Source organism: Schistocerca serialis, chromosome 11, assembly GCF_023864345.2.
Source record: "Schistocerca serialis cubense isolate TAMUIC-IGC-003099 chromosome 11, iqSchSeri2.2, whole genome shotgun sequence".
NCBI lineage: Eukaryota > Metazoa > Arthropoda > Insecta > Orthoptera > Acrididae > Schistocerca > Schistocerca serialis.
In genome coordinates, this window is record NC_064648.1 from 3290987 (window position 1) to 3305392 (window position 14406).

Here is a 14406-nt window from a genome sequence, read left to right on the forward strand (position 1 = left end):
AGCAATAGACCCTTGGAGACAAGTCGGCTGGAGGCCGATGTATTGAATCTCGACGCAATTTGAGTCTTCTATCGTCATTAGGAGCCCCTGAACGTTACAATTAACTATCATTTTTGCGTCGGATTCGAAAATCTAGACTCACAGGAGAACGACCATAAGGTGCCCGAGGCAGCAATAGACCCTTGGAGACAAGTCGGCTGGAGGCCGATGTATTGAATCTCGACGCAATTTGAGTGTTCCATCGGCATTAGGAGGCCCTGAACGTTATAATTAACTATCATTTTTGCGTCGGATTCGATAATCTAAACTCACAGGAGAACGACCATAAGGTGCCCGAGGCAGCAATAGACCCTTGGAGACAAGTCGGCTGGAGGACGATGTATTGAATCTCGACGCAATTTGAGTGTCCCATCGTCATTAGAAGGCCCTGAACGTTATAATTAGCTATCAATTTTGCGTCGGATTCGATAATCTAAACTCACAGGAGAACGACCATAAGGTGCCCGAGGCAGCAATAGACCCTTGGAGACAAGTCGGCTGGAGGACGATGTATTGGATCGCGACGCAATTTGAGTCTTCTATCGTCATTAGGAGGCGCTTAACGGTACAATTCACTATCATTTTTGCGTCGGATTCGAAAATCTAGACTCACAGGAGAACGACCATAAGGTGCCCGAGGCAGCAATAGACCCTTGGAGACAAGTCGGCTGGAGGACGATGTATTGGATCGCGACGCAATTTGAGCCTTCTATCGTCATTAGGAGGCGCTGAACGTTACAATTAACTATCATTTTTGCGTCGGATTCGAAAATCTATACTCACAGGAGAAGGACCATGTGGTGCCCGAGGCAGCGATATCCCCTTGGAGACAAGTAGGCTGGAGGCCGATGTATTGAATCTCGACGCAATTTGAGTGTTCCATCGGCATTAGAAGGCCCTGAACGTTACAATTAACTATCATTTTTGCGTCGGATTCGATAATCTAAACTCACAGGAGAACGACCATAAGGTGCCCGAGGCAGCAATAGACCCTTGGAGACAAGTCGGCTGGAGGACGATGTATTGGATCGCGACGCAATTTGAGTCTTCTATCGTCATTAGGAGGCGCTGAACGTTACAATTCACTATCATTTTTGCGTCGGATTCGAAAATCTAGACTCACAGGAGAAGGACCATGTGGTGCCCGAGGCAGCGATATCCCCTTGGAGACAAGTCGGCTGGAGGACGATGTATTGAATCTCGACGCAATTTGAGTGTCCCATCGTCATTAGGAGGCCCTGAACGTTACAATTAACTATCATTTTTGCGTCGGATTCGAAAATCTAGAATTACAAGAGAACGACCATAAAGTGCCCGAGGCAGCATTAGATCCTTGGAGACAAGTCGGCTGGAGGACGATGTATTGTATCTCGACGCAATTTGAGTGTTCCATCGTCATTACAAGGCCCTGAACGTTACAATTAACTATCATTTTTGCGTCGGATTCGATAATCTAGACTCACAGGAGAAGGATCATATTGTGCCCGAGACAGCAATAGCCCCTTGGAGACAAGTCGGCTGGAGGACGATGTATTGAAACTCGACGCAATTTGAGTGTCCCAATGTCATTAGAAGGCCCTGAACGTTACAATTAACTATCATTTTTGCGTCGGATTCGATAATCTAAACTCACAGGAGAACGACCATAAGGTGCCCGAGGCAGCAATAGACCCTTGGAGACAAGTCGGCTGGAGGCCGATGTATTGAATCTCGACGCAATTTGAGTCTTCTGTCGTCATTAGGAGCCCCTGAACGTTACAATTAACTATCATTTTTGCGTCGGATTCGAAAATCTAGACTCACAGGAGAACGACCATAAGGTGCCCGAGGCAGCAATAGACCCTTGGAGACAAGTCGGCTGGAGGCCGATGTATTGAATCTCGACGCAATTTGAGTGTTCCATCGGCATTAGGAGGCCCTGAACGTTATAATTAACTATCATTTTTGCGTCGGATTCGATAATCTAAACTCACAGGAGAACGACCATAAGGTGCCCGAGGCAGCAATAGACCCTTGGAGACAAGTCGGCTGGAGGACGATGTATTGAATCTCGACGCAATTTGAGTGTCCCATCGTCATTAGAAGGCCCTGAACGTTATAATTAACTATCATTTTTGCGTCGGATTCGATAATCTAAACTCACAGGAGAACGACCATAAGGTGTCCGAGGCAGCAATAGACCCTTGGAGACAAGTCGGCTGGAGGACGATGTATTGGATCGCGACGCAATTTGAGTCTTCTATCGTCATTAGGAGGCGCTTAACGTTACAATTCACTATCATTTTTGCGTCGGATTCGAAAATCTAGACCCACAGGAGAACGACCATAAGGTGCCCGAGGCAGCAATAGACCCTTGGAGACAAGTCGGCTGGAGGACGATGTATTGAATCTCGACGCAATTTGAGAGTTCCATCGTCATTAGGCGGCCCTGAACGTTACAATTAACTATCATTTTTGCGTCGGATTCGAAAATCTAGAATTACAAGAGAACGACCATAAGGTGCCCGAGGCAGCAATAGACCCCTTGGAGACAAGTCGGCTGGAGGCCGATGTATTGAATCTCGACGCAATTTGAGTGTTCCATCGTCATTACAAGGCCCTGAACGTTACAATTAACGATCATTTTAGCGTCGGGTTCGAAAATCTAGACTCACAGGAGAACGACCATAAGGTGCCCGAGGCAGCAATAGACCCTTGGAGACAAGTCGGCTGGAGGCCGATGTATTGAATCTCGACGCAATTTGAGTGTTCCATCGGCATTAGAAGGCCCTGAACGTTACAATTAACTATCATTTTTGCGTCGGATTCGATAATCTAGACTCACAGGAGAACGACCATAAGGTGCCCGAGGCAGCAATAGACCCTTGGAGACAAGTCGGCTGGAGGCCGATGTATTGAATCTCGACGCAATTTGAGTGTTCCATCGTCATTAGGAGGCGCTGAACGTTACAATTCACTATCATTTTTGCGTCGGATTCGAAAATCTAGACTCACAGGAGAAGGATCATATTGTGCCCGAGACAGCAATATCCCCTTGGAGACAAGTCGGCTGGAGGACGATGTATTGAATCTCGACGCAATTTGAGTGTCCCATCGTCATTAGAAGGCCCTGAACGTTACAATTAACTATCATTTTTGCGTCGGATTCGATAATCTAGACTCACAGGAGAACGACCATAAGGTGCCCGAGGCAGCAATAGACCCTTGGAGACAAGTCGGCTGGAGGCCGATGTATTGGATCGCGACGCAATTTGAGTCTTCTATCGTCATTAGGAGGCGCTGAACGTTACAATTAACTATCATTTTTGCGTCGGATTCGAAAATCTATACTCACAGGAGAATGACCATGTGGTGCCCGAGGCAGCGATATCCCCTTGGAGACAAGTAGGCTGGAGGCCGATGTATTGAATCTCGACGCAATTTGAGTGTTCCATCGGCATTAGAAGGCCCTGAACGTTACAATTAACTATCATTTTTGCGTCGGATTCGAAAATCTAGACTCACAGGAGAACGACCATAAGGTGCCCGAGGCAGCAATAGACCCTTGGAGACAAGTCGGCTGGAGGCCGATGTATTTAATCTCGACGCAATTTGAGTCTTCGATCGTCATTAGGAGGCGCTGAACGTTACAATTCACTATCATTTTTGCGTCGGATTCGAAAATCTACACTCACAGGAGAACGACCATAAGGTGCCCGAGGCAGCAATAGACCCTTGGAGACAAGTCGGCTGGAGGACGATGTATTGAATCTCGACGCAATTTGAGAGTTCCATCGTCATTAGGCGGCCCTGAACGTTACAATTAACTATCATTTTTGCGTCGGATTCGATAATCTAAACTCACAGGAGAACGACCATAAGGTGCCCGAGGCAGCAATAGACCCTTGGAGACAAGTCGGGTGGAGGCCGATGTATTGAATCTCGACGCAATTTGAGTGTTCCATCGTCATTACAAGGCCCTGAACGTTACAATTAACTATCATTTTTGCGTCGGATTCGAAAATCTAGACTCACAGGAGAAGGATCATATTGTGCCCGAGACAGCAATATCCCCTTGGAGACAAGTCGGCTGGAGGACGATGTATTGAAACTCGACGCAATTTGAGTGTCCCATCGTCATTAGAAGGCCCTGAACGTTTTAATTAACTATCATTTTTGCATCGGATTCGATAATCTAAACTCACAGGAGAACGACCATAAGGTGCCCGAGGCAGCAATAGACCCTTGGAGACAAGTCGGGTGGAGGCCGATGTATTGAATCTCGACGCAATTTGAGTGTTCCATCGTCATTACAAGGCCCTGAACGTTACAATTAACTATCATTTTTGCGTAGGGTTCGAAAATCTAGACTCACAGGAGAACGACCATAAGGTGCCCGAGGCAGCAATAGACCCTTGGAGACAAGTCGGCTGGAGGACGATGTATTGGATCGCGACGCAATTTGAGTCTTCATCGTCATTAGGAGGCGCTGAACGTTACAATTCACTATCATTTTTGCGTCGGATTCGAAAATCTAGACTCACAGGAGAAGGATCATATTGTGCCCGAGACAGCAATATCCCCTTGGAGACAAGTCGGCTGGAGGACGATGTATTGAAACTCGACGCAATTTGAGTGTCCTATCGTCATTAGAAGGCCCTGAACGTTTTAATTAACTATCATTTTTGCGTCGGATTCGATAATCTAAACTCACAGGAGAACGACCATAAGGTGCCCGAGGCAGCAATAGACCCTTGGAGACAAGTCGGCTGGAGGCCGATGTATTGAATCTCGACGCAATTTGAGTGTTCCATCGTCATTACAAGGCCCTGAACGTTACAATTAACTATCATTTTTGCGTCGGATTCGAAAATCTAGACTCACAGGAGAACGACCATAAGGTGCCCGAGGCAGCAATAGACCCTTGGAGACAAGTCGGCTGGAGGACGATGTATTGTATCTCGACGCAATTTGAGTGTTCCATCGTCATTACAAGGCCCTGAAAGTTACAATTAACTATCATTTTTGCGTCGGATTCGATAATCTAGACTCACAGGAGAAGGATCATATTGTGCCCGAGACAGCAATAGCCCCTTGGAGACAAGTCGGCTGGAGGACGATGTATTGAAACTCGACGCAATTTGAGTGTCCCATCGTCATTAGAAGGCCCTGAACGTTACAATTAACTATCATTTTTGCGTCGGATTCGATAATCTAAACTCACAGGAGAACGACCATAAGGTGCCCGAGGCAGCAATAGACCCTTGGAGACAAGTCGGCTGGAGGCCGATGTATTGAATCTCGACGCAATTTGAGTCTTCTATCGTCATTAGGAGCCCCTGAACGTTACAATTAACTATCATTTTTGCGTCGGATTCGAAAATCTAGACTCACAGGAGAACGACCATAAGGTGCCCGAGGCAGCAATAGACCCTTGGAGACAAGTCGGCTGGAGGCCGATGTATTGAATCTCGACGCAATTTGAGTGTTCCATCGGCATTAGGAGGCCCTGAACGTTATAATTAACTATCATTTTTGCGTCGGATTCGATAATCTAAACTCACAGGAGAACGACCATAAGGTGCCCGAGGCAGCAATAGACCCTTGGAGACAAGTCGGCTGGAGGACGATGTATTGAATCTCGACGCAATTTGAGTGTCCCATCGTCATTAGAAGGCCCTGAACGTTATAATTAACTATCATTTTTGCGTCGGATTCGATAATCTAAACTCACAGGAGAACGACCATAAGGTGTCCGAGGCAGCAATAGACCCTTGGAGACAAGTCGGCTGGAGGACGATGTATTGGATCGCGACGCAATTTGAGTCTTCTATCGTCATTAGGAGGCGCTTAACGTTACAATTCACTATCATTTTTGCGTCGGATTCGAAAATCTAGACCCACAGGAGAACGACCATAAGGTGCCCGAGGCAGCAATAGACCCTTGGAGACAAGTCGGCTGGAGGACGATGTATTGAATCTCGACGCAATTTGAGAGTTCCATCGTCATTAGGCGGCCCTGAACGTTACAATTAACTATCATTTTTGCGTCGGATTCGAAAATCTAGAATTACAAGAGAACGACCATAAGGTGCCCGAGGCAGCAATAGACCCCTTGGAGACAAGTCGGCTGGAGGCCGATGTATTGAATCTCGACGCAATTTGAGTGTTCCATCGTCATTACAAGGCCCTGAACGTTACAATTAACGATCATTTTAGCGTCGGGTTCGAAAATCTAGACTCACAGGAGAACGACCATAAGGTGCCCGAGGCAGCAATAGACCCTTGGAGACAAGTCGGCTGGAGGCCGATGTATTGAATCTCGACGCAATTTGAGTGTTCCATCGGCATTAGAAGGCCCTGAACGTTACAATTAACTATCATTTTTGCGTCGGATTCGATAATCTAGACTCACAGGAGAACGACCATAAGGTGCCCGAGGCAGCAATAGACCCTTGGAGACAAGTCGGCTGGAGGCCGATGTATTGAATCTCGACGCAATTTGAGTGTTCCATCGTCATTAGGAGGCGCTGAACGTTACAATTAACTATCATTTTTGCGTCGGATTCGATAATCTAGACTCACAGGAGAACGACCATAAGGTGCCCGAGGCAGCAATAGACCCTCGGAGACAAGTCGGCTGGAGGCCGATGTATTGGATCGCGACGCAATTTGAGTCTTCTATCGTCATTAGGAGGCGCTGAACGTTACAATTAACTATCATTTTTGCGTCGGATTCGAAAATCTATACTCACAGGAGAATGACCATGTGGTGCCCGAGGCAGCGATATCCCCTTGGAGACAAGTAGGCTGGAGGCCGATGTATTGAATCTCGACGCAATTTGAGTGTTCCATCGGCATTAGAAGGCCCTGAACGTTACAATTAACTATCATTTTTGCGTCGGATTCGAAAATCTAGACTCACAGGAGAACGACCATAAGGTGCCCGAGGCAGCAATAGACCCTTGGAGACAAGTCGGCTGGAGGCCGATGTATTGAATCTCGACGCAATTTGAGTCTTCTATCGTCATTAGGAGGCGCTGAACGTTACAATTCACTATCATTTTTGCGTCGGATTCGAAAATCTACACTCACAGGAGAACGACCATAAGGTGCCCGAGGCAGCAATAGACCCTTGGAGACAAGTCGGCTGGAGGACGATGTATTGAATCTCGACGCAATTTGAGAGTTCCATCGTCATTAGGCGGCCCTGAACGTTACAATTAACTTTCATTTTTGCGTCGGATTCGATAATCTAAACTCACAGGAGAACGACCATAAGGTGCCCGAGGCAGCAATAGACCCTTGGAGACAAGTCGGGTGGAGGCCGATGTATTGAATCTCGACGCAATTTGAGTGTTCCATCGTCATTACAAGGCCCTGAACGTTACAATTAACTATCATTTTTGCGTCGGATTCGAAAATCTAGACTCACAGGAGAAGGATCATATTGTGCCCGAGACAGCAATATCCCCTTGGAGACAAGTCGGCTGGAGGACGATGTATTGAAACTCGACGCAATTTGAGTGTCCCATCGTCATTAGAAGGCCCTGAACGTTTTAATTAACTATCATTTTTGCATCGGATTCGATAATCTAAACTCACAGGAGAACGACCATAAGGTGCCCGAGGCAGCAATAGACCCTTGGAGACAAGTCGGGTGGAGGCCGATGTATTGAATCTCGACGCAATTTGAGTGTTCCATCGTCATTACAAGGCCCTGAACGTTACAATTAACTATCATTTTTGCGTAGGGTTCGAAAATCTAGACTCACAGGAGAACGACCATAAGGTGCCCGAGGCAGCAATAGACCCTTGGAGACAAGTCGGCTGGAGGACGATGTATTGGATCGCGACGCAATTTGAGTCTTCATCGTCATTAGGAGGCGCTGAACGTTACAATTCACTATCATTTTTGCGTCGGATTCGAAAATCTAGACTCACAGGAGAAGGATCATATTGTGCCCGAGACAGCAATATCCCCTTGGAGACAAGTCGGCTGGAGGACGATGTATTGAAACTCGACGCAATTTGAGTGTCCTATCGTCATTAGAAGGCCCTGAACGTTTTAATTAACTATCATTTTTGCGTCGGATTCGATAATCTAAACTCACAGGAGAACGACCATAAGGTGCCCGAGGCAGCAATAGACCCTTGGAGACAAGTCGGCTGGAGGCCGATGTATTGAATCTCGACGCAATTTGAGTGTTCCATCGTCATTACAAGGCCCTGAACGTTACAATTAACTATCATTTTTGCGTCGGATTCGAAAATCTAGACTCACAGGAGAACGACCATAAGGTGCCCGAGGCAGCAATAGACCCTTGGAGACAAGTCGGCTGGAGGCCGATGTATTGAATCTCGACGCAATTTGAGTGTTCCATCGGCATTAGAAGGCCCTGAACGTTACAATTAACTATCATTTTTGCGTAGGGTTCGAAAATCTAGACTCACAGGAGAACGACCATAAGGTGCCCGAGGCAGCAATAGACCCTTGGAGACAAGTCGGCTGGAGGACGATGTATTGGATCGCGACGCAATTTGAGTCTTCATCGTCATTAGGAGGCGCTGAACGTTACAATTCACTATCATTTTTGCGTCGGATTCGAAAATCTAGACTCACAGGAGAAGGATCATATTGTGCCCGAGACAGCAATATCCCCTTGGAGACAAGTCGGCTGGAGGACGATGTATTGAATCTCGACGCAATTTGAGTGTCCCATCGTCATTAGAAGGCCCTGAACGTTACAATTAACTATCATTTTTGCGTGGGATTCGATAATCTAAACTCACAGGAGAACGACCATAAGGTGCCCGAGGCAGCAATAGACCCTTGGAGACAAGTCGGCTGGAGGACGATGTATTGGATCGCGACGCAATTTGAGTCTTCTATCGTCATTAGGAGGCGCTGAACGTTACAATTCACTATCATTTTTGCGTCGGATTCGAAAATCTAGACTCACAGGAGAAGGACCATGTGGTGCCCGAGGCAGCGATATCCCCTTGGAGACAAGTCGGCTGGAGGACGATGTATTGAATCTCGACGCAATTTGAGTGTCCCATCGTCATTAGGAGGCCCTGAACGTTACAATTAACTATCATTTTTGCGTCGGATTCGAAAATCTAGAATTACAAGAGAACGACCATAAAGTGCCCGAGGCAGCATTAGATCCTTGGAGACAAGTCGGCTGGAGGACGATGTATTGTATCTCGACGCAATTTGAGTGTTCCATCGTCATTACAAGGCCCTGAACGTTACAATTAACTATCATTTTTGCGTCGGATTCGATAATCTAGACTCACAGGAGAAGGATCATATTGTGCCCGAGACAGCAATAGACCCTTGGAGACAAGTCGGCTGGAGGACGATGTATTGAATCTCGACGCAATTTGAGTGTCCCATCGTCATTAGAAGGCCCTGAACGTTATAATTAACTATCATTTTTGCGTCGGATTCGATAATCTAAACTCACAGGAGAACGACCATAAGGTGTCCGAGGCAGCAATAGACCCTTGGAGACAAGTCGGCTGGAGGACGATGTATTGGATCGCGACGCAATTTGAGTCTTCTATCGTCATTAGGAGGCGCTTAACGTTACAATTCACTATCATTTTTGCGTCGGATTCGAAAATCTAGACCCACAGGAGAACGACCATAAGGTGCCCGAGGCAGCAATAGACCCTTGGAGACAAGTCGGCTGGAGGACGATGTATTGAATCTCGACGCAATTTGAGAGTTCCATCGTCATTAGGCGGCCCTGAACGTTACAATTAACTATCATTTTTGCGTCGGATTCGAAAATCTAGAATTACAAGAGAACGACCATAAGGTGCCCGAGGCAGCAATAGACCCCTTGGAGACAAGTCGGCTGGAGGCCGATGTATTGAATCTCGACGCAATTTGAGTGTTCCATCGTCATTACAAGGCCCTGAACGTTACAATTAACGATCATTTTAGCGTCGGGTTCGAAAATCTAGACTCACAGGAGAACGACCATAAGGTGCCCGAGGCAGCAATAGACCCTTGGAGACAAGTCGGCTGGAGGCCGATGTATTGAATCTCGACGCAATTTGAGTGTTCCATCGGCATTAGAAGGCCCTGAACGTTACAATTAACTATCATTTTTGCGTCGGATTCGATAATCTAGACTCACAGGAGAACGACCATAAGGTGCCCGAGGCAGCAATAGACCCTTGGAGACAAGTCGGCTGGAGGCCGATGTATTGAATCTCGACGCAATTTGAGTGTTCCATCGTCATTAGGAGGCGCTGAACGTTACAATTCACTATCATTTTTGCGTCGGATTCGAAAATCTAGACTCACAGGAGAAGGATCATATTGTGCCCGAGACAGCAATATCCCCTTGGAGACAAGTCGGCTGGAGGACGATGTATTGAATCTCGACGCAATTTGAGTGTCCCATCGTCATTAGAAGGCCCTGAACGTTACAATTAACTATCATTTTTGCGTCGGATTCGATAATCTAGACTCACAGGAGAACGACCATAAGGTGCCCGAGGCAGCAATAGACCCTTGGAGACAAGTCGGCTGGAGGCCGATGTATTGGATCGCGACGCAATTTGAGTCTTCTATCGTCATTAGGAGGCGCTGAACGTTACAATTAACTATCATTTTTGCGTCGGATTCGAAAATCTATACTCACAGGAGAATGACCATGTGGTGCCCGAGGCAGCGATATCCCCTTGGAGACAAGTAGGCTGGAGGCCGATGTATTGAATCTCGACGCAATTTGAGTGTTCCATCGGCATTAGAAGGCCCTGAACGTTACAATTAACTATCATTTTTGCGTCGGATTCGAAAATCTAGACTCACAGGAGAACGACCATAAGGTGCCCGAGGCAGCAATAGACCCTTGGAGACAAGTCGGCTGGAGGCCGATGTATTGAATCTCGACGCAATTTGAGTCTTCTATCGTCATTAGGAGGCGCTGAACGTTACAATTCACTATCATTTTTGCGTCGGATTCGAAAATCTACACTCACAGGAGAACGACCATAAGGTGCCCGAGGCAGCAATAGACCCTTGGAGACAAGTCGGCTGGAGGACGATGTATTGAATCTCGACGCAATTTGAGAGTTCCATCGTCATTAGGCGGCCCTGAACGTTACAATTAACTATCATTTTTGCGTCGGATTCGATAATCTAAACTCACAGGAGAACGACCATAAGGTGCCCGAGGCAGCAATAGACCCTTGGAGACAAGTCGGGTGGAGGCCGATGTATTGAATCTCGACGCAATTTGAGTGTTCCATCGTCATTACAAGGCCCTGAACGTTACAATTAACTATCATTTTTGCGTCGGATTCGAAAATCTAGACTCACAGGAGAAGGATCATATTGTGCCCGAGACAGCAATATCCCCTTGGAGACAAGTCGGCTGGAGGACGATGTATTGAAACTCGACGCAATTTGAGTGTCCCATCGTCATTAGAAGGCCCTGAACGTTTTAATTAACTATCATTTTTGCATCGGATTCGATAATCTAAACTCACAGGAGAACGACCATAAGGTGCCCGAGGCAGCAATAGACCCTTGGAGACAAGTCGGGTGGAGGCCGATGTATTGAATCTCGACGCAATTTGAGTGTTCCATCGTCATTACAAGGCCCTGAACGTTACAATTAACTATCATTTTTGCGTAGGGTTCGAAAATCTAGACTCACAGGAGAACGACCATAAGGTGCCCGAGGCAGCAATAGACCCTTGGAGACAAGTCGGCTGGAGGACGATGTATTGGATCGCGACGCAATTTGAGTCTTCATCGTCATTAGGAGGCGCTGAACGTTACAATTCACTATCATTTTTGCGTCGGATTCGAAAATCTAGACTCACAGGAGAAGGATCATATTGTGCCCGAGACAGCAATATCCCCTTGGAGACAAGTCGGCTGGAGGACGATGTATTGAAACTCGACGCAATTTGAGTGTCCTATCGTCATTAGAAGGCCCTGAACGTTTTAATTAACTATCATTTTTGCGTCGGATTCGATAATCTAAACTCACAGGAGAACGACCATAAGGTGCCCGAGGCAGCAATAGACCCTTGGAGACAAGTCGGCTGGAGGCCGATGTATTGAATCTCGACGCAATTTGAGTGTTCCATCGTCATTACAAGGCCCTGAACGTTACAATTAACTATCATTTTTGCGTCGGATTCGAAAATCTAGACTCACAGGAGAACGACCATAAGGTGCCCGAGGCAGCAATAGACCCTTGGAGACAAGTCGGCTGGAGGCCGATGTATTGAATCTCGACGCAATTTGAGTGTTCCATCGGCATTAGAAGGCCCTGAACGTTACAATTAACTATCATTTTTGCGTAGGGTTCGAAAATCTAGACTCACAGGAGAACGACCATAAGGTGCCCGAGGCAGCAATAGACCCTTGGAGACAAGTCGGCTGGAGGACGATGTATTGGATCGCGACGCAATTTGAGTCTTCATCGTCATTAGGAGGCGCTGAACGTTACAATTCACTATCATTTTTGCGTCGGATTCGAAAATCTAGACTCACAGGAGAAGGATCATATTGTGCCCGAGACAGCAATATCCCCTTGGAGACAAGTCGGCTGGAGGACGATGTATTGAATCTCGACGCAATTTGAGTGTCCCATCGTCATTAGAAGGCCCTGAACGTTACAATTAACTATCATTTTTGCGTGGGATTCGATAATCTAAACTCACAGGAGAACGACCATAAGGTGCCCGAGGCAGCAATAGACCCTTGGAGACAAGTCGGCTGGAGGACGATGTATTGGATCGCGACGCAATTTGAGTCTTCTATCGTCATTAGGAGGCCCTGAACGTTACAATTAACTATCATTTTAGCGTCGGGTTCGAAAATCTAGACTCACAGGAGACGGACCATGTGGTGCCCGAGGCAGCGATATCCCCTTGGAGACAAGTAGGCTGGAGGCCGATGTATTGAATCTCGACGCAATTTGAGTGTTCCATCGTCATTACAAGGCCCTGAACGTTACAATTAACTATCATTTTTGCGTCGGATTCGAAAATCTAGACTCACAGGAGAACGACCATAAGGTGCCCGAGGCAGCAATAGACCCTTGGAGACAAGTCGGCTGGAGGACGATGTATTGGATCGCGACGCAATTTGAGTCTTCTATCGTCATTAGGAGGCGCTGAACGTTACAATTCACTATCATTTTTGCGTCGGATTCGAAATTCTAGACTCACAGGAGAAGGACAATGTGGTGCCCGAGGCAGCGATATCCCCTTGGAGACAAGTAGGCTGGAGGCCGATGTATTGAATCTCGACGCAATTTGAGTGTTCCATCGTCATTAGGAGGCGCTGAACGTTACAATTCACTATCATTTTTGCGTCGGATTCGAAAATCTAGACTCACAGGACAACGACCATAAGGTGCCCAAGGCAGCAATAGACCCTTGGAGACAAGTCGGCTGGAGGCCGATGTATTGGATCGCGACGCAATTTGAGTCTTCTATCGTCATTAGGAGGCGCTGAACGTTACAATTCACTATCATTTTTGTGTCGGATTCGAAAATCTAGACTCACAGGAGAAGGATCATATTGTGCCCGAGACAGCAATAGACCCTTGGAGACAAGTAGGCTGGAGGACGATGTATTGGATCGCGACGCAATTTGAGTCTTCTATCGTCATTAGGAGGCGCTGAACGTTACAATTCACTATCATTTTTGCGTCGGATTCGAAAATCTAGACTCACAGGAGAACGACCATAAGGTGCCCGAGGCAGCAATAGACCCTTGGAGACAAGTCGGCTGGAGGCCGATGTATTGAATCTCGACGCAATTTGAGTGTTCCATCGGCATTAGAAGGCCCTGAACGTTACAATTAACTATCATTTTTGCGTCGGATTCGATAATCTAGACTCACAGGAGAACGACCATAAGGTGCCCGAGGCAGCAATAGACCCTTGGAGACAAGTCGGCTGGAGGCCGATGTATTGAATCTCGACGCAATTTGAGTGTTCCATCGTCATTAGGAGGCGCTGAACGTTACAATTCACTATCATTTTTGCGTCGGATTCGAAAATCTAGACTCACAGGAGAAGGATCATATTGTGCCCGAGAAAGCAATATCCCCTTGGAGACAAGTCGGCTGGAGGACGATGTATTGAATCTCGACGCAATTTGAGTGTCCCATCGTCATTAGAAGGCCCTGAACGTTACAATTAACTATCATTTTTGCGTCGGATTCGATAATCTAGAATTACAAGAGAACGACCATAAAGTGCCCGAGGCAGCATTAGATCCTTGGAGACAAGTCGGCTGGAGGACGATGTATTGGATCGCGACGCAATTTGAGTGTTCCATCGTCATTACAAGGCCCTGAACGTTACAATTAACTATCATTTTTGCGTCGGATTCGA